This window comes from Nerophis lumbriciformis, linkage group LG24 (assembly GCF_033978685.3).
Source record: "Nerophis lumbriciformis linkage group LG24, RoL_Nlum_v2.1, whole genome shotgun sequence".
Classification (NCBI taxonomy): domain Eukaryota; kingdom Metazoa; phylum Chordata; class Actinopteri; order Syngnathiformes; family Syngnathidae; genus Nerophis; species Nerophis lumbriciformis.
Genome location: NC_084571.2, coordinates 761371 through 787500, shown reverse-complemented (window position 1 = coordinate 787500; position 26130 = coordinate 761371). Strand labels below are relative to the sequence as shown.

Here is a 26130-nt window from a genome sequence, read left to right as displayed (position 1 = left end):
GTTCCTTATTATAACAATGTTAATCGACCACTTATGAATGAAAACCTTGTGGGTTGAACGGGTGTGCCACACGTTGTTCCTGTACGTTGGACTTAATGCTGGTCTGGGATGAGGCCACAGACCCTCGCTGACTAATTAATGATGAATAAATATGACTGCTGTCAGCTTGCGTTTGCACGCCGCTAACTGTCACCGAGCATGCTGTCTTCTGGTTAAAAAGAAAATGGAGTAAGCTGAGCCAGGACACAAACAAGCCGGAATGAATTTCAATGTTTGAATTATCTCACGGCTTCAACAGAATGACGTTTGGGAATTTTAGCCTCTATTAGGTTACCATGTAGGAACACTGGAGCTGCTCCTGCCGGCTGCACGTAACGCTTCTCGTTTCCAGCAGCGACGGCGGGGGGAACCGCTCAGGCACGAAAGAAAAAGCAATAAAAAGCCCAGCGTGTACTTCCTGTTCACGGGGAAATAATCACAGTGTCTTCAAATCATTTGTCACATCTTCAGGCAAAGAGATGGAACTCGTCGCCTTCACACAGAGAGGCCGTAAAACAGCTCGGACTGTGGAGCTGGAATTTTTTTTCAATGACGCATTTCATACAGAACCCACTGAAGCAGGACTTTCACACAGACAAACAGCTTCACGTATTACAGTGCTTCATATACATTTTATTGGTGAGTTGCCACAAATAAATTAGCTGGTAAACACATCATAATGGGACTGTCTGTGAATGTACTTTAGCTTGTTGTTAGAAGCTTCTTATTAAAGTTCAAGTTAAAGTACCAATGATTGTCACACACACACTAGGTGTGGTGAAATTATTCTCTGCACCCTTGATCATACTTACCAACCTTGAGACCTCCAATTTCGGGAGGTGGAGGGCGGGGGGCGTGGTCAGGAGTGGGGCGGGGCGTGGTTGGGGGCGTGGTTAAGAGGGGAGGAGTATATTGGCAGCTAGAATTCACCAAGTCAAGTATTTCATACATATATATATATATATATATATATCTACATCCTGAAAATATGCAAACAAAACTGTGTTTAGATAATTGATACTTCAAACTTGCATAAATAAATATTAAGGAATATAACATAACTTCTGAGAGCTTCAAAATGTAATGAATAAAATGCTAAAATTGTTGATAAACAAGCAATTATTTTAATAATTAAATTTGGTCATTTTAAATTAAGTATTATGATCATTTAAAATTAATTATTTGAAATATGTTTATTTTAATGTATAATTCTATGGCTGGATGTAATAAGGAGTCAGAAAAAATACAAATAAAATACAATTAATTTTGATGTTTTTAGCAAAATATAGTAAAAATGTATTTAGTTTTTTTTAATTTTATTAATAAATATATTTATTTTTAGGTAAGATAAACATAATAATACAATTTATCTCTAGTCTGGATGATTTAGTTCTTGTCATCCTGTTGTCCTCCCGTTGTGAAAAAAGGCTGTCCTCACTCAGGTCACATGGAGCTGGAGGGGGCGTGGCCTCCAGCTCCTGCTGAAAATCGGGAGATTTTCGGGAGAATATGTGTCTCGGGAGGTTTTTAAGAGAGGCGATGAATTTCGGGAGTCTCCCGGAAAATTCGGGAGGGTTGGCAAGTATGCCCTTGATCACCCCCTGGGAGGTGAGGGGAGCAGTGGGCAGCAGCGGTGGCCGCGCCCGGGAAACTTTTTTGGTGATTTAACCCCCAATTCCAACCCTTGATGCTGAGTGCCAAGCAGGGAGGTAATGGGTCCCATTTTTATAGTCTTTGGTATGACGCGGCCGGGGTTTGAACCCACAACCTACCGATCTCAGGGCGGACACTCTAACCACTAGGCCACACCTGGTCTGCCAGAAAATAACCAGATGAAGCGAAAGAGATGAGTGTTGCTAATTTGGCAACTTTTGTCGCTATACTCGGACCCCTCTAAACCAGGTGTGTGAAACGTACGACCCGCGGGCCGGACCAGGCTCGCAAACAGGTTTTATTCGCCCCGTAAAATGGTATAAAAATGAGCTGACATTTTTCAATGAAAGAAACTGCTGTTCTATAACGTGTCCACTGGATGTCGCAATAGCACTTCTGTTAGGCGAGCAAACGGTTTATACCGGGGCCAAGCAAGAGGTGCAGAGTAAAGCATGGCTGCGGCTCCTCCCCCTCGACCCAGGTGAAACGTAAAAACCTGCCGTTTAACGCATACTTGCCAACCTTGAGACCTCCGATTTCGGGAGGTGGGGGGTGGTGGGGGGGTCACGGGTGGGGCGGGGGGGTGTGGTTGGGGGCGGGGGCGTGGTTAATATATAGATATATATATACATATAGATATATATATATATATATATATATATATATATATACATATATATATATATATATATATACATATATATATATATACACATATATATGTATATATATATATATATATATAAGAAATACTCAAGTATTTAATATATATATACGGGTGGGGCGGGGGGCGTGGTTGGGGGCGGGGCCGAGTTAATATATATATATATATATATATATATATATATATATATACATATATATACATATATATATATATACATATATATATATATATATATATATATACACATATATATATATATAAGAAATACTCAAGTATTTAATATATATATATATATATACAGGTAAAAGCCAGTAAATTAGAATATTTTGAAAAACGTGATTTATTTCAGTAATTGCATTCAAAAGGTGTAACTTGTACATTATATTTATTCATTGCACACAGACTGATGCATTCAAATGTTTATTTCATTTAATTTTGATGATTTGAAGTGGCAACAAATGAAAATCCAAAATTCCGTGTGTCACAAAATTAGAATATTACTTAAGGCTAATACAAAAAAGGGATTTTTAGAAATGTTGGCCAACTGAAAAGTATGAAAATGAAAAATATGAGCATGTACAATACTCAATACTTGGTTGGAGCTCCTTTTGCCTCAATTACTGCGTTAATGCGGCGTGGCATGGAGTCGATGAGTTTCTGGCACTGCTCAGGTGTTATGAGAGCCCAGGTTGCTCTGATAGTGGCCTTCAACTCTTCTGCGTTTTTAGGTCTGGCATTCTGCATCTTCCTTTTCACAATACCCCACAGATTTTCTATGGGGCTAAGGTCAGGGGAGTTGGCGGGCCAATTTAGAACAGAAATACCATGGTCCGTAAACCAGGCACGGGTAGATTTTGCGCTGTGTGCAGGCGCCAAGTCCTGTTGGAACTTGAAATCTCCATCTCCATAGAGCAGGTCAGCAGCAGGAAGCATGAAGTGCTCTAAAACTTGCTGGTAGATGGCTGCGTTGACCCTGGATCTCAGGAAACAGAGTGGACCGACACCAGCAGATGACATGGCACCCAAAATATAGAACATTACACACGGCGCTCAAAAATCTATCAAAAGGTTTTAGTACGACTTTGGTAAGCTCTGAAGCCGCACCACTTGATGTGCTTCAACATACAAGTTTTATTATGGTGTGCATATAAGGTAAGACATATTATCTGGCGTTTTATTTCGCAATATTATGCAAAAGCAACTTTTCTTATCTTCTGGTACGTGCTGATCTGTATTTGGGATCTGCATAAATCCTGAAAAATTGCGCTAATCTGCCTTTGTAGTCTGTGCTGACACAGTAGTCGATAACCTTCTTCTTTTTTTCTATCTTCTTGTTATGGGACATTCATCCTCCACTGTTGCCATTTCTAATATAAAGTAATGTAAAGTTCTTACTTATTTATGTCGGTAAACTCACCATGAAAGCGCTAAAACATACCGGTGTAGTGAGTTTACATTATTCATCCAAGGTACTTTGGTTATTAGAGAGTTCCGGTCGGACGGTTTTTCACGGGACACATTTCCGGTGTTGATGTTTCCAAAAGAGGAGATGCTGCTCCGTTATTGATTGAAGTAAAGTCTGAATGTCATTAAAACAGTTAGCGCCATCTTTTGACACTTCTTCCACTCCCGGCCTTGCACGCTACAACAAAGATGGCGGGGAGAAGACGCTGTTGAAGGTGAACCACGTAAATAAGACCACCCACAAAACCGCGCATCCTGAAGCGACTGTCAAAAAGCGGCTTGAAAATGGTCTGTAAAACATAATCTATGCAACATTTTGACCAAAGAACCACCATTACATGTTATGTAGACCTCAAGGAAGTATTTTACATTTCCAAAAAAATAATAATAATATGACCCCTTTAATGCGCCTTATAATCCGGTGCGCCTTATATATGAAAAAAGATCAGAAATACACCATTCATCTATAGGGCGTGGTCGGGGGTGGGGCGTGGTTAAGAGGGGAGGAGTATATTTACAGCTACAATTCACCAAGTCAAGTATTTCATATATATATATATATATATATTTATTTTATTATACATATATATATATATATATATATATATATATATATATATATATATATATATATATATATAAAATAAATACTTGAATTTCAGTGTTCATTTATTTACACATATACACACATCTACTCATTGTTGAGTTAAGGGTTGGATTGTCCATCCTTGTTCTATTCTCTGTCACTATTTTTCTAACCATGCTGAACACCCTCTCTGATGATGCATTGCTGTGTGGCACGCACAAAAGTGCTTTCATCAAATGCACTAGAGTCTGGAATCTTCCATCTCTCCCTAGCATGGCCCAAAACCGAGATCTTCACTGCCAAGCACTTGGTAATCCACTACTTCTTCCCGGAGGCTATCCAGGTCCAATCGCAGCTGTGGCTTGGAACTTACAAGCGTAGTTCTTCATCTTACTCGTCGTCGGCGTCGCCATGGCTGTATATTTCTCGTTCTTCTGCTTCGTCTCCTTGTTGTGTGCGCAGTTGTGCACTGCACTCTCTAAAAGCCCTAGATGTTATTGTCACATATGCATGTACAGTAGATGGCAGTATTGTCCTGTTTAAGAGTGTCACAACATTGCTGTTTACGGCAGACGAACTGCTTTACGGTAGACGAAAACATGACTGCTGTTGTTGTGTGTTGTTACCGCGCTGGGAGGACGTTAATGAAACTGCCTAACAATAAACCCACATAAGAAACCAAGAACTCGCCCTCGATCATTCTACAGTTATAACGTGATTGGGCAGGCACGCTGTTTATATTGTGGGAAAGCGGACGTGAAAACAGGCTGTCGACACGTCACTCAGGTCGTATGGAGCTGGAGGGGGCGTGGCCTCCAGCTCCACCTGAATTTCGGGAGAAAATTTGTCCCGGGAGAGGCGCTGAATTTCGGGAGTCTCCTGGAAAATCTGGGAGGGTTGGCAAGTATGTTATGGTAGTACTTGGAGATCCAAGTGTTTTCTGAGGTGGTACTTTGTGAAAGAAGTTTGAGAACCACTGCAGCTCCAAGATTATTAATACTAATAATACTTGCAAATGAGACACAGAAGCACAACAAAACAAGATATACTGTAACAACTGAACAGATGTTATCAGTTCACTGTCAAATAAATATATTATTAAAGAATTAACAATTATTAATACATTAAAGTAATGAAAATTGGTACTTTTTAGTACCGGTTTCAATTCAAATGTGAAAGGAACCTATCCCGAACCACAAGGATCAAAACAAGAAATGGGAATCCTAAGCAATTTCGACAAAGAGCCTCTGAGGATGGACTCTTTTCAACCGTAGAGGTTTCAAAAATCATTCCTGATAGTTTGCTGAAGATTGGTTTGAAATTGTGCCTTTTCCCATGCTTCGAAATACAGCAATAAGATAGTAAATAAGGATAATTGCAACTGGCAGACAAGGAACTTATACCGACAAAGTGGTCCACGAATATGTGGTTTCCAATTACAGAGTCTGCAACAATCTCATTACTGTGCTCTTCCTGCACATTGAGCATGTTTTAGACACTTGGTGTTAGTGCAGGGAAATACATTTCTTCCATTCCAAGTCAGAGAGCGACGACTGCTAATGTCTTCGGCTCATTAGGTGAAAAATGCAAGGCACTGAGACATATGTGCTTGAAGCTACGGAAGTGCTGCATTCACTTTCTATCGGGTTTAAAGGGGAACTGCACTTTTTGGGAATTTTGCATACGATTCACAATCATTATGTGAGACAAGAAAACATTTTCATTTTTTTCATGCATTCTAATTAAACGCTGGCAAAAGTCAGCTAGCAATGGAAGCAACAGGATTTGCTCTCTTCTGCCTGTAAAGCGCTATAAAAAACATTCCAAAACTTCAATCATTGTTTTATATACCGTATTTTCCGCACTATAAGGGGCACCTAAAAACCTCCAATTTTCTCAAAAGCTGACAGTGCGCCTTATAATACGGTGCGCCTTATATATGGACCAATATTGAGCCACAACAGGTCTCGCAACTACGGGATGCATAACGTAACCCCAGCCTCTACTGTAGTGTCTATTCTATGCGCCTTATAATGCGGTGCGCCTTATAATGCGGTGCGCTTTATATATGAACAAAGTTTTAAAATAGGTCATTCATTAAAGGTGCGCCTTATAATCCGGTGCGCCTTATAGTGCGGACAATACGGTACACAATGAAAGCATATATGTAATGTAGAAACACATTCATAATAATGTGTAATATTGACCTATTTTGTTCATTTCATAGACGCATCACAACGTTCGCTATTTCCTCCAACAACACTACTAATCATGGCAGACTTTGGGAAAGATAACAAAGACTACTTTGAGACAAATGATGATCCAGAACCTTTTATTTTTTAGTCTGACTATACGGATGATTCCCTGCTTAGGCTGCTGCCCCCGCGACCCGACCTCGGATAAGCGGAAGAAGATGGATGGATAGATATACGGATGATGATCTACAAGTTTTAGAAGCTCAGTTATGAACAGATCCAGCAAGTAGCAGTATTGCAAAGTGCTAAACAAGAAATACAAACTACGAACATAGTCAATCAATCAATCAATCAATCAATGTTTATTTATATAGCCCTAAATCACAAGTGTCTCAAAGGGCTGCACAAGCCACAACGACATCCTCGGTTCTGATCCCACATCAGGGCAAGGAAAAACTCAACCCAATGGGACAATGAGAAACCTTGAAGAGGACCGCAGATGTGGGGACCCCCCCACTAGGGCGACCGGTGCAATGGACGTCGAGTGGATCTAGCATGATATTGTGAGAGTCCAGTCCATAGTGGATCTAACATAATAGTGAAAGTCCAGTCCATAGTGGGGCCAGCAGGAGACCATCCCGAGCGGAGACAAGTCAGCAGCACAGAGATGTCCCCAACCGATGCACAGGTCCACCCCGGGTCCCGACTTTGGACAGCCAGCACTTCATCCTAGGGCTGGGCGATATATCGATATACGCGATATATCGCGGGTTTGTCTCTGTGCGATATAGAAAATGACTATATCGTGATATTCGAGTATACGTTCTCACGCAGTTGCTTTTAGCTGCGGGCATTACACTACAGGCTCTCCTCGCTCTTTCCTGTGTCTCCTTCTCACAGACAAGCGCACCTTCTTACACACGTCACATACTGTCACGACATACGTCACATACGTATTCGCCCTCGCGCAGCAAAGAGGTAGCAGCATGGGTAACGTTAGCTGTGATTCTAGCGCAGCCGTGCGAGTGGTAATACGAGAGAGAGAAGGTGCGAATCTGGTAACAAATGAAGGAATAATTAATTCCCCCAAAAAACAGCAAAGGGTCCATCGTCTGGCGGTGGTTTGGCTTCAAGTGGGAATATGTCGAACAGACAACCGTAATTTGCAAGTGTGGGGCAAAAGCGTTGCCATAAAAAGTAGCATTACTGCTAATATGTAGCATCATTTGAAAAGTCACCTGCTAGAGAATGAAGAGTGCTTACTGTATATATCGGTTGATATCGGAATCGGTAATTAAGAGTTGGACAATATCGGAATATCGGATATCGGCAAAAAAGCCATTATTATATTATATTATTCTGTAATAATGTGTGCATTTTAAACAAAGTCTGCGTTTCAGTGCTCAGGGACCACCCTCTTTAAAAGCTGACCAATCACAGCTCTGCGGAAGCTAGAATTGTGGGGCGGTGCACGCAACAAGGCTTGCAAGAATGGACGCACAGGGAGGGGCCAAGACGGTCTCGCTAATGCAAGTTAGTTGACACAAGAGTGTACACCACGCTTTAGAATGAATGAAGAAAAAAAAAAGGGATTGTGAATGATAGGCAATATTTTTAAAAAGTGCAGTTCACCTTTAATCAGAGAGTTTAGGCAAAGTTAAAGGGGAACATTATCACAATTTCAGAAGGGTTAAAACCATTAAAAATCAGTTCCCAGTGGCTTATTTTATTTTTCGAAGTTTTTTTCAAAATTTTACCCATCACGCAATATCCCTAAAAAAAGCTTCAAAGTGCCTGATTTTAACCATCGTTATATACACCCGTCCATTTTCCTGTGACGTCACATAGTGATGCCAACACAAACAAACATGGCGGAAAGAACAGCAAGCTATAGCGACATTAGCTCAGATTCAGACTCAGATTTCAGCGGCTTAAGCGATTCAACAGATTACGCATGTATTGAAACGGATGGTTGTAGTGTGGCGGCAGGTAGCGAAAACCAAATTGAAGAAGAAACTGAAGCTATTGAGCCATATCGGTTTGAACCGTATGCAAGCGATACGGGAGAAAGCGAGGACGAATACGGCGATCGCCTTCTAACCAACGATTGGTATGTGTTTGTTTGGCATTAAAGGAAACTAACAACTAACAACCTGTAACAAAATAATGGGGAGACTTCACTCAGTTTAACCATACCTAAATAGACACAAAATACTGCATTACACAAGACTACCCGAATGTACTCGAATGATTGAAAAAAATAAATGTTTTTAAGCTAAATTATTGGTAAGCACAGTTTATGTATAATAATTTACGTAAAACCGCGAGTAATAAATAAAGTTTTCATCAATTATTATATTCTGTAGACATACCCTCATCCGCTCTCTTTTCCTGAAAGCTGATCTGTCCAGTTTTGGAGTTGATGTCAGCAGGCCAGGGAAGCTAGGGTCGATATTCTTCTCTTGATCATCTTCGGTGGCATAAGGCAGATTCAATGGGGGTCTGGCGGCAGATTTCTTTGACTTTATCGTTGGAAATGCATCTGCTTTGAGTGTCGCAGGATATCCACACATTCTTGCCATCTCTGTCGTAGCATAGCTTTCGTCGGTAAAGTGTGCGGAACAAACGACTGACCATTTTCGTCGGCTTTCCCCACACCCTCGTATTTTGAAAAAATGTCGTCCTATTTCTTGCCACTTTGGCATCTTTGGGCCACTGGTGCAACTTGAATCCGTCCCTGTTGGTGTTGTTACACCCTCCGACAACACACCGACGATGATGTGTTTGAGAAAATGGCGGATTGCTTCCCGTTGTGACGTCATCGCTCCGAGAGCGAATAATAGAAAGGCGTTTAATTCGCCAAAATTCACCCATTTAGAGTTCGGAAATCTGTTAAAAAAAAAAAAAAAAGGTCTTTTTTCTGCAACATCAAGGTATATGTTGACGCTTACATAGGTCTGGTGATAATGTTACCCTTTAAATTAAAGTTAAAGTACCACTGATAGTCACACACAAACACACACAATAGGTGTGGTGAAATTATGCTCTGCATCTGACCCATCCCCGTATCACACCCCCTGGGAGGTGAGGGGAGCAGTGAGCAGCAGCAGTGGCCGTGCTCGGGAATCATTTTGGTGATTTAACCCCCAATTCCAACCCTTGATGCTGAGTGCCAAGCAGGTAGGTAATGGGTCCCATTTTTACAGTCTTTGTGGCTTTGAGACACTCGTGTTTTAGGGCTATATAAATAAACTTTGATTGTAGCTGAGATAGGCTCCAGCGCCCCCCGCGACCCCAAAGGGAATAAGCGGTAGAAAATGGATGGATGGATGATTGAATGATTGATAAACATAACATACATTATTTTAGATGAAATTGTAATTTTGGCTGCTTTTGGAGATAAATGTGAGTGACCAACAATTAGGATTTGGTTGTGGTGAGAGATGTTGCTAAGAGCACATGTTGAACAAGTCAGCTGTCACATCAGTCACAACACCCAACATTATGTCACTTTCCGGTTTGTTCCGACTGCATTGTTTGTGTGTGTGTGAGTGCATTCCTTTAAATGTGAACAAAAAGGGTACACTAAATGAAAAACAATTCATCGTGTGTTGCTGCTTGTGATAGAGTTCAGCCAGCATGTGCCCCAAGCATTAATTAGAGTTTGACATGTACAAACGAGGGCGCCAGAAGAAAGCTGCTCTTTTAATTACAAACAGTTTATTATTTCCAGGCTACAAATCCCTGCAGTTGTTTGATACTACACATACTGGAACATATTTGGTCACACACGTTTTATTGATGGAGACACGTCGGGAGGTGATGCATGTATTGTATCAGTCATTAACCATGTACAGTACCTCCCAAAAAGGGATTATGCCAACCATGTTTATTACAGTTGATCTTGTCAAGAACCAATACTACAGAAAGTAAACGTGTGCACTTTAAAGTAGTCACTGTAAAGTAGGGGCGTGGATCTTTGGGCATCCAACAATTCGATCCAATTCATGAGGTGACAGTTTGCAGAGCAGTATAAATTTACTGTCGACTGAAAATGAGTAAACACAGCCATTATTGTCTCAATAATTCATACTTGCCAACCCTCCCGGATTTTCCGGGAGACTCCCGAAATTCAGCGCCTCTCCCGAAAACCTCCCGGAAGAAATTTTCTCCCGAAAATCTCCCGGAATTCAGCCGGAGCTGGAGGCCACGCCCCCTCCAGCTCCATGCGGACCTGAGTCCAGTGTGCGCACACAAGGAGACGAAGCAGAAGAACGAGACCATAGTCGAAAAGCGCAGGGGAGACACTTCTCCAGGGCCGATGTATGCTCGGGGCAACACCCTTCACCTTACCCGGCAGTGGGTCTCCACAGCGGACGACTTTAGGGTGAATGATGAGTCCAGCGATTACTTGCAAATCTTGCTTTATTGATTGCTTGCACACAGCCAATCCAACACAAAACCAACTAGTCCCTCCCCGCACCCACGCTACCGTTCCTTCTCTCGCCCACACACAAGTCACTCACCTCACATGTTGTCACATATTAAAGGGCCACACACACACATACTCTACTCTCATAACACACAGTACAGTTAGTAGAACAACTGTGTTTTCATTACTGCGTATTTGATAGGTTCCATTGCCCCGGAATTGTACTGCATTGTACTTTCAAGTACAACAATGAGTAGATGAGTGTTATGTGTGTGTATATGTGTAAATAAATGAACACTGAAATTCAAGTATTTCTTTTATTTATATATATAATAAAATAAATATATATATAGCTAGAATTCACTGAAAGTCAAGTATTTCACACACACATATATATATATATATATATATATATATATATATAAATATATATATATAAATATATATATATATATACATATATATATATATATATATATAAATATATAAATATATATATATATATATATATATATATATATATATATATGAAATACTCCAGTTGGTGAATTCTAGCTGTAAATATACTCCTCCCCTCTTAACCACGCCCCCCGCCCTACCCCCGACCACGCCCCCCACCCCCCTCCTCCCGAAATCGGAGGTCTCAAGGTTGGCAAGTATGCAATAATTGGAAAAAAAAATAGCAAGAAATGGTGAAAATGATGGCGGTAGCGGACATGAGTGCTGCCACCACTGAGGAGCTGTGGTTTACAGAGGAGAAAGATAATTTTCCAACAGGTACACTCGACCGCAATAAACAAATGTCCACTAAGTAGTAGTATTTTCAATAAATCTAATACAAAAAATGGTTCTAAACTTTACCGCTGCCGGTATTTTTTTCTATAGTTTTATTTAATAAGTTAAAGGTGGGGCAGCACGGTGGTTAGTATGTATGCCTCACAATACGGAGGTCCTGGGTTCGATCCTGGGCTCGGTATCTTTCTGTGTGGAGTTTGCATGTTCTCCCCGTGACTGCGTGGGTTCCCTCCGGGTACTCCGGCTTCCTCCCACCTCCAAAGACATGCACCTGGGGATAAGTTGATTGGAAACACTAAATGGTCCCTAGTGTGTGAATGTGAGTGTGAATGTTGTCTGTCTATCTGTGTTGACCCTGTGATGAGGTGGCGACTTGTCAAGGGTGTACCCCGCCTACCGCCCGAATGCAGCTGAGATAGGCTCCAGCACCCCCCGCGACTCTTTAAGGGACAAGCGGTAGAAAATGGATGGATGGATGGAATATAGAAAATATTTAGGACCTTCACACTTGTTTCACCCAATATCGTAGCCTTGAGCGTGTTATACTGTAGATTACAATACTCACTGGTAACTCGGAGGATCCTCCAGGCATCATTGCCATGGCTGTCGCTCGGTCACTAAAACAAGGCCACAACGTGGAAATACTTCATCACATCCTTGGTAATTCCTCTAACTTCGAACTGGGCTTCTATTTGCTGAAACCATGGGGGTACGTTGTTCTGCCAAAAGTTGGTCAACATTCAACGTGGAAATACTTCATCACATCCTTGGTAATTCCTCTAACTTCGAACTGGGCTTCTATTTGCTGAAACCATGGGGGTACGTTGTTCTGCCAAAAGTTGGTCAACATTCACAGCTGTGACCACTAGCTTTGTTGTTACTTGTTAGCATCACATATTGTTAGCAATGTGTGGCCTGCATGGTCATTTCACGTAACTCACGCCAAAGCTGTATTGTTGATTTTAAAGATGAAGTCGCTCTTGAATCAAGAGTTTATCTCCACTTTTCAATGTTACTATTATTTTTATTATTATTTTACGCAATTTGTTGCTTAATTATATCTAGTTTTAAATTACATTAAAAGTTGGTGGTACGATAAAGCCTAATGTTTTCAAACATTTGCGATTACAATATCAATCAAAATAATCGTGATTTATTAATTTTGCAATATCAATCAAAATAATCGTGATTATTATTTTTGCAGTAGTTGTCCAGCCTTAGTGTTAAGATTAGCCAGATGTGTTGGTGTTTACCTGGAAATGGAAGTCAAGCTATCGTTATTGATCACCACAATATAATGATTAAACAATATATAGAAAAACAGAAGCACAATATAATATATACATTTGAAGCAGAAACTGGGGTGCACGGTAGTTTTATAACAAGATAATCAAGTGCGTTTCTGACGAAAATGAAGGTAAAGGACAAGAAAAAAAGAAAGGAAAAGTAAGACAAAGAAATAAATAAAAAGAAAGAGGGAAAGAAACAGAAAGAAAGAGATATAGGAAGAAAGAGATAGAGGGGAAGAAAGAGATAGAGGGGAAGAAAGAAAGAAAGAGATAGAGAGAAAAAAGAGATAGAGATAAAGAAAACGAAAGAGATAGAGGTAAAGAAAAAGAAAGAGAAATAAAAAAGAAAGAGAGAGAGAAATAAAAAGAAAGAAAAATAGAAATAAATAATAAAAAAGATGGAGAGAAAGAAAAAAAGAAAAAGATAAAGAAAGAAAGAAATAAAAAGAAAAAGAAAATCAGAAAGAGAGAGAGAGAGGAAGAAAGAGATAGAAATAAAGAAAAAGAAAGAGAGAGCGATAAATAAAAAGAAAGAAAGATAGAAATAAAAAAGAAAAAGAGATGGAAAGAAAAAAGAAAAAGATAAAGAAATAAATAAAGAAAAAGAAAAAGAAAAACAGAAAGAAAGAGATAGAGAGGAAGAAAAAGAAAAAAATGAAAAAGAGATAGAGAGAAAGAAAAGAATGAGAAAGAAAGAAAAAGAGAAAGGACAAAAGAAAAAGAAAGAAAGACAGAAGGAAAGAAATAAAGAAAGAGATACAAATATGAAAGAGAAAGAAAAAGAAAAAAGAAAAAGAAAGAAAAAAAAGAAAGAAAGAGGTCAAGGAAGAGATAAAGTGGTAAAGAAATAAAGAAAGAAAGAAAGGGATAAAGAGAGAAAGAAAGAACAAGATAAAGAAAAAGAGATAAAAAAGAGAGGAAGAAATGAAAGAAGGATGGAAGGAAATAAACCATTACAACAGTGATGTCATTGGAGGAGTGAAAATGGATTCCGATAGCAACACAGCGTTCAACAATAAATGCTAATTATTGTCTGCACAATTCCATGTCCAGGAGGATCAAGGTAGCGTGAAGCCGACCAATTCAGGGGGAAAAAAAGTAAACAATGGAGGACATTCTGTTTTTTGACTTCTTCCCAATCCATCAAGCGTCACCCTTTTATTATCCTACCCTCGTGCCAAAAGACTACTGATCAATTACTTTCAAATGTTTGACAACAGAATGCCAAAAACAAATCTATACCCGCGAGAAGTGAACCAAAGTTTACAGATGGGTGGACAACTAAGTGTGACGGGCGTGTGAGTGTCTTCCACATCCCTGAGCGTCCACGTAGCAATCATCTGTCAACACCTGCATGGCCAGGCAGCGTTCAACATGTGCAAGGACTATTAACAGCATTCTTCGCTCTCCCCTTGACACTTCTCAGAGAGCCGACAAACAGCGGAAACAGAAGTCTCTCTGCAGTGCAGTTCTTTAAAAAAAAAAAAATAGACATTTATCAACATATCCAGCTGGGTCTTGGCTGGTTAGTTGACGACATATGTCCTAGACGAGTCTTGGGAAGGACACCAGACAAGAGTTCGTCTCCATTGCTCTCAGAGCTTGTCATCCAGACTGAGCAATTATAGATGAAGGCCTTTTTGTCCGGAATCTTCAAACGTCTCAATAAATGGGGACATTAAAGAGAACTTTTTGGCCAAAAGGGAGCAGAGCGACCACGACAAGAAGAAAGAAATCCTCTGGCCATATGAAATGAAGTGTTTACTGGCGTGTGGAGGACACCGGCCGGTGGACATGACCTCATTAAAACTAAGCCTGCAGTCAATCAGACGGGAGTCATTCAGCAGCACGGACTGGGAGAGCAGTCAAGACAAACACCGCAAAGCTCACGGCCAAAGCGTCTTAAAGCACTGGCGTATTAATGCTCCATGAACCAAAGATGACCGAGGCCATGTCCACACCTACAAAAATACTTTCCAAGTGCAAGTTTTCCCCACTCAGGATTTCAATAAAATCTCTATACACACCAGTGGAGTTAATAATAATAATACAATAATATATACAAACACATTCACTATCAGGAGGAAGAAGGAAAACCGGCTTAAGTTTGAGCTGTCGTTTTTCCCAAACTATCAGAGGGACGGCGCAGGGACCTCCTACTTCAGTTCTATTCAACTACATGATGACGAGGGCTGTAGTTTTAAGAGTTTAACAGGCTATGTCTACACCAGTGGTTCTTAACCTGGGTTCGATGGAACCCTAGGGGTTCGGTGAGTCGGGCTCAGGGGTTCGGCGGAGGTCAAAACACACCCGACTCATCGTGTAAATAAAAACTTCTCCCTATCAGTGTATTGCGGATATGGCAACAGCAGAAGTCAGACTGGTTTGCAGGTGTGTCATTTGTTGAGTTTATGCACTGTGTTGGTTTTGTTGTTTGAACAAGGTGATGTTCATGCACGGTTCATTTTGTGCACCAGTAAAAAAACATGGTAACACTTTAGTATGGGGAACATATTCACCATTAATTAGTTGCTTATTAGCATGCAAATTAGTAACATATTGGCTCTTAACTAGTCATTATTAAGTACGTATTAATGCCTTATTCGCTAACCTAACCCTAACCCCGGCCCTAGCCGTAACCCTAACCAAATAACTCTAAGTTAAGTCTTTGTTACTTAGAATATGTTCCCCATACTAAAGTGTTGCCAAAAACATATAACTTTGTCTTGAATTTGAAAAAAAAACATTGAATTTTTCATGCATATGAAACTGGTGGGGTTCGGTACCTCCGACAAGGTTAGAGGCCTACTTCCGTCAGTCTACCCCAGGGCAGCTGTGGCTATGAAAGTAGCTTACCACCACCAGGCGTGAATGATTGATGGGTTCTACATGTAAAGCGACTTTGGGTACTTAGAAATGCGCTATATAAATCCCAGTTATTATTATTATTATTACTTTAATGTGATTTTCCTATTTAAACGGGGATAGCAGGTCCATTCTATGTGTCATACTTGATCATTTCGCGATATTGCCATATTTTTGCTGAAAGGATTTAGTAGAGAACATCGACGATAAAGTTCGCAACTTTTGGTCGCTGATAAAAAAGCCTTGCCTGTACCGGAAGTAGCAGACGAGTAGCGTGACGTCACAGGTTGTGGAGCTCCTCACATCTGCACATTGTTTACAATCATGGCCACCAGCAGCGAGAGCGATTCGGACCAAGAAAGCGACGATCTCCCCATTAATTTGAGCGACGATGAAAGATTTGTGGATGAGGAAAGTGAGAGTGAAGGACTAGAGGGCAGTGGGAGCGATTCAGATAGGGAAGATGCTGTGAGAGGCGGGTGGGACCTGATATTCAGCTGGGAATGACTAAAACAGTAAATAAACACAAGACATACTCTATTAGCCACAACACAACCAAGCTTATATTTAATATGCCACACATTAATCCCGCATAACAAACACCTCCCCCCTCCTGTCCATATAACCCGCCAATACAACTGAAACACCTGCACAACACACTCAATCCCACAGCCCAAAGTACCGTTCACATCCCCAAAGCACAGCACATATATTTCCCCAAAGTCCCCAAAGTTACGTACGTGACATGCACATAGCGGCACGCACGTACGGGCAAGCAATCAAATGTTTGGAAGCCGCAGCTGCATGCGTACTCACGGTACCGTGTCTGCATATCCAACTCAAAGTCCTCCTGGTAAGAGTCTCTGTTGTCCCAGTTCTCCACAGGCCAATGGTAAAGCTTGACTGTCATCTTCCGGGAATGTAAACAATGAAACACCGGCTGTGTTTGTGTTGTTGCTGCAGTCGGCCGCAATACACCGCTTCCCACCTACAGCTTTCTTCTTTGCTGTCTCCATTGTTCATTGAACAAATTGCAAAAGATTCACCAACACAGATGTCCAGAATACTGTGGAATTTTGCGATGAAAACAGACGACTTAATAGCTGGCCACCATCCTGTCCCAAAATGTCCTCCACAATCTGTGACGTCACGCGCTGACGTCATCATACCGAGACGTTTTCAGCAGGATATTTCGCGCGAAATTTAAAATTGCATTTTAGTAAGCTAACCCGGCCGTATTGGCATGTGTTGCAATGTTAAGATTTCATCATTGATATATAAACTATCAGACTGCGTGGTCGGTAGTAGTGGGTTTCAGTAGGCCTTTAAGAGCCACTGGTCTACACTAAGCCGGATAACCCCTTAAACTAATAATTATCTAGCCCAAGCCTTGTTTCAGCCACACTAAATCATCGTTTCAATCAATCAATCAAAGTCTATTTATATAGTCCTGTGGAGGGGGGCGTGGCCTGCGGACCTGCAGCGAAGCGGGGTGTGCCAGGACCGGCTGCGAGATCAGCCACAGGTGCGTAGATGGCCCACCTGGGTCTGCTTATTCAATCACCTGTCGCTCTGTTAAAAGGCAGCAGCCGGGGAGGAGAGAGGTGGTGGTGCTGGAGCGCGAACGAGAGAGAGACAGAGGAAGAGACACTTGCTGAAAAGCCTAAACAAAAATACTTTATTGAAAAATAAAACAGTGTTCTAAACCCTGAAAAGGAGCTGTCATGTCGGTGATTGGTGGTCCGAGGAACCCGGAGGAAAGAAACCTCCACAAGCCCTAATCATGAGTGTCTCAAAGGGCTGCACAAGCCACAATGACATCCGCGGCTCAGGGAAAGAAAAAACTCAACCCAATGGGATTACACTGAGTTTAATGTCCCCCTCCTCGGACAATTTTTTACATGGGTAAGCGCGCCGTCTATTTCTTGAATCTCCGGCTCTTAGCTCTGTGTGGACTCATCGATCGTTTACAAACTGAGTTCGGCGAGGAAGTGACGCCAGAAAGACCGCGCCTCACACAGGAAGTGACATCAGAAAAAAGGCGCCACCGCCAGCTTCATAACAACCCGTTCGGTAACTCGGCGGCAACCACTAGAAAGCTGGAGGCAAGACATGCAGACATGCCCGTGTTTCTCCTTCTTCTACATATACAGGCGATTTTGGAAATCACACATGAATACCTTAAGAGAAGGAAACGGGCGATTGCAGCTATTTGGGATACAACACATCTCAGACGGCAACATAGCAATGTTGAGCGACGGTTTTGGATAAGGTCTGGAAGAACGGCAGCCTGGTGGGATATGTTTGTCACCAAGTGTGTTGTGTCAGAGGAACGGCAAGAGAACTTTTGAATGTCCAGGTCAGCTGTGATTCTACTTAGTGAAAAACTTTGTCCATTTGTCAAAGGAGAGACAACGTCAATGCGGGCTCCCGTGGTCAAGGGAAAACTACGAAAAATAGCAAATGCATTTGGACTGGCAAAGCAGACTATCAGTTATTGTCAGCCATGTATGTCGAGCGATTACTCAACGTCAAGTTTTGTACTCCATAACTATAATGAAGCCATGAATCGGCTGTGGCCGTCAAGTACGACCGCCAATTTCAGCCTACAAGCACAGTGTCAATATAGTCTAACAGCTGCTGATGGTGAGGCAAGCAAGGTTTACTGTTAAAAGAAATGTGGCAATAGGCTACATTGAAACATAGGGTAAGCATACACTTCCAGGTCAGAGGTGAACGCGCATGCATACTCGGTCGTGTTGCGCCGGCGAACGGAGGGGGAAGGGGGTCTTGAACGGTGGCATTGTTGTGTGTGGACACGGATAAGGTTAGGTGGGATTTACCCTGGATAACCTTAGTGTAGAAGGGGCCTAAGGGCTCAGAGGCCGGACATTGAATTTTTGAGGTTTCGTCAGAAAGTTCCTCCGCAGTTTATATATTACTTCGAGACTGCGTTTACTTAATCGCAAAGTAAACACATCGGCTTTCACAGTTCACTATCAATAAATATATTATTCTGCCCTGGCTACTTGTTTCCAGTGTGTGCAGCTAGACAGATAGTTAACAGCATAAAGAAATCAAAGCTCCAGAGGATTGACGTTCTTTATTCTGAATTATTTTCCTTCCTCAGTTTTATTTCTTTACACTAACTCCTTTATTTGGGTTGGTAAGACTGAATATATAAATATAAAAATAAAAATTACGAAAGTATAACGTCCATTGGGTATTTTACATAAATGTCCGTTGTGTATGTTACATGAATAAAACAGATTTAGTATTAATACATTCACACAATAAACTACAGATCTTTACGCATGTAGAAATGAAACAACATCCACAGCAAACATTGCACACAATACATGTGGCTCACGTGGACCCCGACTTAAACAAGTTGAAAAACTTTTTCGGGTGTTACTATTTTGTGGTCAATTGTACGGAATATGTACTGTACTGTGCAATCTACTAATAAAAGTTTCAATCAATCAATCAACACAATTACACTTAAGGTGTAGCATTATTGCCCTCTACTGGTCAAAATAGGCACTATATCAATTAAACAAGCTTTTATCGCCAGAGAGTTACTCAGCCAAAAAAACATGAGCACTGGCTTGGGGCAGAACATTCACAGTTTGTTGTCCAGGCGCTGTTAAATGTCCGATTTTCGCAATTGATTTAAAAATGTTCAGGGTCGATAACTACATTTTTGGTTTGAATTAGTAGGGCCGTAAGTGGCCCACAGGCCGGCAGTTGGTTAGCCCTGTCCTACTTATAAATCTTGTATAAAATTGTATTTTAAATTAAAACTGTCCGAAAGGTACCAAGTTATTGTGCAATATATTCAAATAATATAATATAGCGCGGCTCATAGCTAGCTGGCAACTAACGCCATACTTGTCAACCCTCCCGATTTTCCCGGGAGACTCCCGAATTTCAATGCCCCTCCCGAAAATCTCCCGGGGAAACCATTCTCCCGGATTTCTCCCGATTTCCACCCTGTCAACAATATTGGGGGCGACTGCCTTTAACGTCCTCTACACGTCTGCTTTTCCTTCATACAAACAGCGTGCCGGCCCAGTCACATAATATACGCGGCATTCACACACACATAATAAGTGAATGCCATGCATACTTGGTCAACAGCCATACAGGTCACACTGAGGGTGGCCGTATAAACAACTTTAACACTGTTACAAATATGCGCCACACTGTGAACCCACACCAAACAAGAATGACACACACATTTCAGGAGAACATCCGCACCGTAACACAACAGAACAAATACCCAGAACCCCTTGCAGCACTAACTCTTCCGGGACGCTACAATACACACCCTTCCCCCTCCCCCGAATTCTCTCCCGAATTCGGAGGTCTCAAGGTTGGCAAGTATGACTAACGCGCTAATCTTTAGTTAGGAACCAGGGCATTGCGAATTGCCAGCTGTCAGCTAAGGCCGCTAATCGCTAGCTGGTAACTAGCACGCCGATTGTTACCGAGCAACTAGCACACTAATCGCTAGCTGGCAACTAGTACGCTAATTGCTAGCTGGCAGCTAGGTCCGCTCATCACTTAATGGCATAACATGGATCAAATATAAATATTCATGTTCATAAACACTACACTACAGTGTGTTGGAATGTTAATGTGTATTTAAAGACATTTTAACTTGTGGAAAAATTGCTGGGGGAATATGACAAAATATATCTTACTTTTTCTTGTTAATGTGAGCCCATCGCACACCGCATCAGCGATCAGATGTACCGGCAGGCAGTTGGAAGCAGGTGAGATGGTCTGCAAATGAAAAACATTAAAATGAGGAGTCTGTGCTCCCACTCGTAAGGTGGCTATGTTGTTGACATAAAACTGATGTACAAACATAAGCCACACCCACCGTACCAATTGTGAGCGAACTGTGGTGCTGAATTTCCCCCAGGGATCAATAAAGTACTTTCTATTCTATTCTATTCATCTATACTCAAGCCACTTGTTTGCCCCACACTTATGAAATCAAAATTGCGTCCCCGCCCGAAATTAAATAGGGCTTGAAAGGGCACATGATTTTGCAATGCATTGTGGGGGCCTGGTAGCCATTGTTGCTGGCAAAACCATTACATGGTTGTACTCCATCCATCCATCCATTTTCTACCGCTTATTCCCTTTGGGGTCGCGGGTGGCGCTGGAGCCTATCTCAGCTACAATCGGGCGGAAGGCGGGGTACACCCTGGACAAGTCGCCACCTCATCGCAGGGCCAACACAGATAGACAGACAACATTCACACTCACATCCACACACTAGGGCCAATTTAGTGTTGCCAATCAACCTATCCCCAGGTGCATGTCTTTGGAGGTGGGAGGAAGCCGGAGTACCCGGAGGGAACCCACGCAGTTGTTACAGGCCTCGCACTGAGTAGCCTGGTCCCAGTGTTCGATGTGGTGTGTCCTGCTTTATAGGAATAAAAACGAGACACAAAGTGCTTGATTGCGTTGTCATCTCAGGGTGTGACCTGACTCTTTTTTATTAAACATTTCTTGACTTCTTTACTCTCATTTGCATTTCTATTGTGCTTTTAATCACTTTCAAATAGTTTCAATAATGTAATTTCAATTCCCCATTTTTCATTCACATTGTTAAACAATGACATCCTTACTTTTGAAATTATAAAACAAATCCACAAAACCATGGAGGATTGATCGTTACATACCCCAACACTATATTTCTTGTGTAAAAACATCACGTAGCGGTACTGTTACTTTAATGAACATCTTCATTTTACATCTTTGTACTGTATCCTGACATTGCTTCTTATTAATATTGCTGCTTTCTTGAACGCTTTTTTGTCATTATAAATCAATTACAATTACACACATTGTTACCTGACTATACCTATAATACTTCTTAACAATCACAGTTTATCTTTAACAAGTCTCCACTGCCGCCGCCATTCCCGCCCAACCACGCGCTCGCACACAAAGGGAGACATCGCTTATTGAACATAACAAATTTCATCACAAATACACACTTTTAACAACATACTTCGATATTTCTATTTTCAGAAACGCTTATAATTGCTTGGAGACAAATGTGTTAATATTATCACACTTTACCGACCTGTTTTATAGGAATAAAAACGAGACACAAAGTGCTTGATTGCGTTGTCATCTCAGGGTGTGACCTGACTGAGACACGGAAGTACTAACAAGCACCTCCCATTTTCCTCCTTTCCTATAGGAGTGCTCCCTCTGCTGGCGTGGCGGAATAAAATGTCTTGTGGCATTCAGCTTGGAAACATACACTTAAACTGTGACTTTAGATATGAAAATACCTCGAACTAAATTAGGATACTCTATTTACACATTCATTTTACAAAACAATTGTGACTACTAATTGTAAGTGTCACACAGTCACGGGGAGAACATGCAAACTCCACACAGAAAGATCCCGAGCCGGGGCTTGAACCCAAGACTACTCAACCAGCGGTATTGTGAGCACCACATTGGATTAAATGGATCGTAGGAACTAGTGTTGTCCCGATACCAATATTTTGGTACCGGTACCAGTACCAAAATTATTTCCATACTTTTCGATACCACAAAAAATTGCGTTATTGGCTTTATTATAACAAAACATCTTAGGGTACATTAAACATATGTTTCTTATTGCAAGTTTGTCCTTAAATAAAATAGTGAACATACAAGACAACTTGTCTTTTATTAGTAAGTAAACAAACAAAGGCTCTTAATTTAGCTGCTGACATATGCAGTAACATATTGTGTCATTTATCATTCTATTATTTTGTCAAAATTATTAAGGACAAGTGGTAGAAAATGAATTATTCATCTATTTGTTCATTTACTGTTAATATCTGCTTACTTTCTCTTTTAACATGTTCTATCTACACTTCTGTTAAAATGTAATAATCACTGTTGTTTGATACTTTACATTAGTTTTGGATGATACCACACATTTGGGTATCAATCCGATACCAGGATCAAACATTGGTCATATTCAAAGTCCTCATGTGTCCAGGGACGTATTTCCTGAGTTTATAAACATTATATAAATATTAAAAAAACCAAAGCAGATGTTGTAATGCCAAAAAATAGACGTAATCATATTATTATCAACTAGCTAGGCTACTGTACTCATACTTGCCAACCTTGAGACCTCCGATTTCGGGAGGTGGGCGGGTGTGGGGTGGGGCGGGGCGTGGTTGGGGGCGTGGTTAAGAGGGGAGGAGTATATTGACAGCTAGAATTCACCAAGTCAAGTATTTCATATATATATATATATATATATATATCTACATCCTGAAAATATGCAAACAAAACTGTGTTTAGATAATTGATACTTCAAACTTGCATAAATATAACATGAATATAACATAACTTGGCTTCTGAGAGCTTCAAAATGTAATGAATAAAATGCTAATGGTGTTGATAAACAAGCAGTTATTTTAATAATTACATATGGTCATTTTAAATGAATTATTATGATCATTTAAAATGTATTATTTCAAATATGTTTATTTTAATGTATAATTCTATGGCTGGATGTAATAAGGAGTCAGAAAAAATACCAAAAAAAATACAATTAATTTTGATGTTTTTAGCTAAATATAGTAAAAATTTATTTAGTTATTTAGTTTTTTTGTTTTTTTTTAATTAATATATTTATTTTTAGGTAAGATAAACATAATAATACAATTTATCTCTAGTCTGGATGATTTAGTTCTTGTCACCCTGTTGTCCTCCCGTCGTGAAAAAAGGCTGTCCTCACTCAGGTCCGCATGGAGCTGGAGGGGCGTGTCCTCCACCTCCGGCTGAAAATCGGGAGATTTTCGGGAGAGGCGCTGAATTTCGGGAGTCTCCCGGAAAATTCGGGAGGGTTGGCGCAGTGGAAGAGTGGCCGTGCGCGACCCGAGGGTCCCTTGTTCAATCCCCACCTAGTACCAACCTCGTCATGTCCGTTGTGTCCTGAGCAAGACACTCACCCTTGCTCCTGATGGCTGCTGGTTAGCGCCTTGCATGGCAGCTCCCTCCATCAGTGTGTGAATGTGTGTGTGAATGGGTAAATGTGGAAGTAGTGTCAAAGCGCTTTGAGTACCTTGAAGGTAGAAAAGCGCTATACAAGTACAACCCATTTATTTATTATTTATTTGGCAAGTATGACTGTACTTGGTATCATTACAGTGGCAGGGGGTGGCGGACCAGTACTTTTCAGAGGCGGTACAGTACCGAATATGATTCATTAGTATCGCGGTACTATACTAACACCGGTATACCATACAACCCTAGTAGGAATGGAAAAAAAACGAAGGACTGTACTGAAACAAACTGGACCCTGTTCCAGAGGCTCGCTACCGAAAAGAAAAAAGTCAAATTCGTGGAATTGATCCATAGGAGCACGTCCAATGGACAAAAATTGGAGTAAGCTGCCGAACTTTTCATCTATCTCGACAAACAGAGCCAGTTTTATACAGGCTTTTAGGAATGCTAAGTGGGTAAAGGCTCACGGACAAGCCCTCTTTGGGTGGGTGCAAGACCTCCGAATTTTTCACCTGAAAGAGAAGACTGTCGTCATTTCAGAGGTAAGTCAACAGACACCTGCGTGGTGTCTCCTGGAGACATTTGTTTCAAAATAAATATATATTTACCCGGAAATACACTGCAATAATGTGGGAAACATTTAAGGTCTTCTCAGTTATTGATCTATGAATAGGGACTTTGCTGTTTTTAAAAATAGTGTATGCTGTTTGTAGCCCACAGCTAGCTTCGGTAATGCTAGTGTTAACACCCTACTAAATGTTATGTGTGAAACAGAATAAAACATGCTTTGTTTCAAACTTACCAGTAAGGTAATGGTGTTAAAAGTGATGTTTGATTGTCTCACAACTTCTAGCCAGGCTTTTTGTCGTCTCTTTGTTAACTCACTAAACAGACTTTTTTGGCTTTGCTTCCACGCTAAAAAATGAGACAAACAGTTTTTTCCCCCTGAAGTAATCATGACAACCATTGTCGGCAGTTGATGATGCCGCACCTATTTTTTAATATATATACATATATATATATATATATATATATATGCTGCCTTCACAATGTGATTATGTGTGTTATATACAGTACAGGCCAAAAGTTTGGACACACCTTCTCTTCATTCAATGCGTTTTCTTTATTTTCATGACTATTTACATTGTAGATTGTCACTGAAGGCATCAAAACTATGAATGAACACATGTGGAGTTATGTACTTAACAAAAAAAGGTGAAATAACTGAAAACATGTTTTATATTCTAGTGTCTTCAAAATAGCCAACCTTTGCTCTGATTGCTTTTTCGCACACTCTGGTACTCTCTCGATGAGATTCAAGCACACCTGCGAAATGAAAACCATTTCAGGTGACTACCTCTTGCAGCTCATCGAGAGAATGCCAAGAGTGACCTGACCTAACGTATATTCCGCTCTACCCAGTATTGAGCACTGCATAACGGATAAACCACAGTAAACTCGACTACCGTATATTACCAAATGGTCAGTGACGTGCGGTGAGGTTGATGGCTGGTGAGGCACTGACTTCATCACAGTCATATTTACAAACATATGAACCCTAAAGAGTATCTTATTCACCATTTGATTGGCAGCAGTTAACGGGTTATGTTTAAAAGCTCATACCAGCATTCTTTCCTGCTTGGCACTCTGCATCAAGGGTTGGAATTGGGGGTTAAATCACCAAAAATGATTCCCGGGCGCGGCGCCGCTGCTGCCCACTGCTCCCCTCACCTCCCAGGGGGTGATCAAGGGATGGGTCAAATGCAGAGGACAAATTTCATTACACCTAGTGTGTGTGTGACAATCATTGGTACTTTAACTTAACTTTAACTTTACACATACAAACTGTAGCACACAAAAAAGCACATTTAATAAAAAAAAACGTTATTATGGTCTTACCTTTACTTATAAATTAAGTCCATGCGCCGCAACTAAAGCCTCACTTAAACTTTCCACGTGCAAGATTGAATCTATTTAAAAAAGTGTAACCGAGGGTTTATTAATGTCGCCTATACTGTATGAAACTACAAAATAACAAACACGGAGGCTCAAGTTTACACGAGGACCACTTTATTTACCTTCTTTCAAAAACCTCCGCTCCA

At 40.9% G+C, this 26130-nt stretch overlaps 1 long non-coding RNA gene across 1 annotated transcript in view; it reads right to left on the bottom strand.

The window, feature by feature from the left end:
• Positions 1 to 22149, bottom strand: part of LOC140679798 (uncharacterized) — an 87776-nt gene extending 65627 nt beyond the window's left edge. The window contains exons 1-2 of the long non-coding RNA XR_012051142.1: positions 22092 to 22149; positions 20692 to 20773 (exon numbers count right to left, since the gene is read on the bottom strand). This is a non-coding gene — a long non-coding RNA (uncharacterized lncRNA). The remainder of the gene's footprint in view (positions 1 to 20691; positions 20774 to 22091) is intronic.
• Positions 22150 to 26130: the final 3981 nt, after the last annotated feature.